Genomic DNA, 2,800 nt, shown 5'->3' with positions numbered 1-2,800 from the left:
TTCCAACTTGATTGATCACATTTCAAATCTTGAATTTGCTGAGGCACTGGACAACTGATACCTTTCAGTGCTCCAACAATAGTATCAATAAAGGCTCTATGAGATTCCACAACAACATTTACCAAGACCTCATTTGTGGCCATAATTCAAACCAAAGTTATTAGCTTCAAAGCTATACAAGAATCTCAGCTGATGTAAACACAATCAGGGCCAAATTCAAATACAAAATGTCACATGTCTACAATAAGACTAGATGCAATATATGCAATCAAAATGTGTACGCTTAACAGGAAAAATCCAGTCAAAACATAAGGAAAAAGCCTAGCCATGAAAGTGAACTATTCACTGACCACAAAATATGTCTCTACAAGGTCCCAAATATTCTGGTGAAATTGCCAAACAAAATCTCACAATGGGTTATTCACAAAACCACTCAACAGTGAGCACAAATATAGTTCTACAAATTTAGAACTAGAATTCCATGCATACAAAGCAGGAAGGTAAAATGTTGACAGATTCCACCTTGGAACAAATTGGACAGAAAGGAGTAGACCCATACAATACAAACAGTCTTCAAATGAGCTGTATACAACAAGGGTCAACAGGGGATGCAAATGCAAAAATTCCCTGGATAGATCAGTGAAAGCGCACAAATACAAAAGAATATTCTAGGCTGCAATTTCTCTGAAAATTTCTGTAGCACACCTTACAAGTAGTACGTGAATACAAAATGTTGGCACTTTCCAACAACACTACACAAAATCTTCTGTTGTGAGCCAAAAAAAAAGTGAGTTTGTCAAAAAGTCTTACATAGCAGGGTTATACATCAATACCCATGGCTGTACACCATGAAAACAAGTTGGCATATGCCAACAATACAAACAGACTTGTGCTCGTCACACAAGTACAACTACATGACAAAATGTCAAAGTGGCCACACCGCCCGGTAATGCCATCATCCAGTCTGACTCTGGGGGTCTCTTTGGTAGAGGTAGCTTGATGACAATAACTCCCAGCATCCTGTCTACGACGCCATTTTTACTGTGGTGGTCTACCCTATTATAATTGTAGGGCTGGGGTCCGTCCTTGATTAAACACGGATGAAACTGGACACCAGTCAATCACTTCTCGATCACTACGGTTTATTTCCAATCGGATGCTTGGTCAATCATAGAGGTAGGAATAGAAAACCCCAAAACAAAACCCTGTAACAGAAAAATAAGTATTGCCTATTGATTACATAATACACAGTTTCATAATAATATCTGGGTTCTAGACACACTTTTAGTTCAATAATTGTCTTCAAAAATAATAATAAATATATATAAAACCTTACCCCAGGGTCAGTCAGTCCAAAATGTTAGGATGTCTCAATGCATGTACATGGAGTGGTGTACATTCGGTATTCCTGGAACTTAAGTCCCCCGAAATTATAGGAAGCAGGGTTATCATTCCTGAGTTCCTGACAGTGACATTAGCGTACAGCATTCTCCTACATGTATGTGTCCGAATTTCTCATCGATTGCCCACTCGAGCTCTCCGCAAAATGATTTCTCATTGAGGGACAGTCCCTCCGCACGCAATAGCGCGCGGTGTCATAGAGATAAACGATAAACACGCCATACACAATGGCGGTGTCCTGTTATATCGGGACTCCCACATAAATACAGAATAGAGACAAGACTAGTGATAGCCGGTGGCAGCACCCATTGGAAGGTTAGAAGGTGTGGAATTTCACGCTGAAATAATATTCATCCTAAATGTACAATCCAAAATGTCCTTCACAAATAATATCTTCCTGCAAACTATGTTTTTTTTTTTTTTATAGATTTGGCAAGAGATTGGCCACCGAATGGACAGGATGTTATTAATCTGTAGTATCTTAGTCGCCGTTGTTGCGAATTTGCCACAATCACAGTGAGTTTGTTTTCTGTGTATAGCTTATAAGACCCCCCCCCCCAAAAAGCCCCACTCACCCAACAAACACACATACACTGTGTTTTTGCCTGCAACCGGGGACCCCTGTTCTGTCCCTCTTTTGTTTGTACCTTAACTTTATAGGAAGACATTCCATAGGCGTAGCCAGCAGGGGGGGGGGGGTAACCCCCCCCCCAATATTTTGTAAAGAGTGGCCGCCCTTTTTTACGTAGTGGCCTTTTTTCTGAACAAGTGCCCTTTTCAGAAAAGAAGTGGTGCCCTTTTTTGTGGCATCTGCCGTTTTGGGTGCCTTTTTCAGAATTCCGCACATGTATCGCCCTGAAAAGCACCATATATTGGCCCTTTGTGTGCATAATTGTCGGTTTTGAACAGCGCCCCCATCGACAGATGGTACAGATGGTACGACAGATTTTACGGAGGCCAAGTGTCCAGAGAAAAAAACTGTGGACATTTCACAACGGATGTGCAAGTGTCCTTTTCAAAAAAAATTACACCACCATAAAAATGACCGTGCTACGCCCCTGCATCCCCTATGTTTTGTACACGAATCCAAATAGGGGATCTCTCGGGAATTGGGGACCCTATTGTCCTGTATTGTTCAATGTATCCTGTTGAATGCAGAAACAAACTCACACACAATACAAATACTTGGCAACACACAATCATGTAATCTAAAAAAAAAATTCGTTCAGAATTCTTTCTAGGCTCAGTTATTTGTTCAACCCTTATTTTTGTGAATCAAAACAATTTACTTAACTTTTTTCCCGAAATTGTTAATAGACAGGTCTTAGTATTAGTGTTGATTAGGCCAAAAAAAAATCTCCGGTTTCTGGTATGGAGCTTGCCCAAAAAGTGGTGCGGC

The 2,800-nt window shown here is 40.5% G+C and overlaps 1 long non-coding RNA gene across 1 annotated transcript; it reads right to left on the bottom strand.

The window, feature by feature from the left end:
* Positions 1–1,121: 1,121 nt before the first annotated feature.
* On the bottom strand, positions 1,122–1,580 carry LOC119729554. The gene is made up of 2 exons (XR_005271254.1): positions 1,337–1,580; positions 1,122–1,205 (listed from the first exon to the last, which is right to left on the bottom strand). It is a non-coding gene; the product is annotated as an uncharacterized LOC119729554 (long non-coding RNA).
* Positions 1,581–2,800: the final 1,220 nt, after the last annotated feature.

Source organism: Patiria miniata, unplaced genomic scaffold, assembly GCF_015706575.1.
Source record: "Patiria miniata isolate m_02_andy unplaced genomic scaffold, ASM1570657v1 HiC_scaffold_1, whole genome shotgun sequence".
Lineage (NCBI taxonomy): Eukaryota > Metazoa > Echinodermata > Asteroidea > Valvatida > Asterinidae > Patiria > Patiria miniata.
The sequence above is the reverse complement of the archived record's forward strand: the minus strand, read 5'-3'. Positions and strand labels throughout refer to the sequence as shown.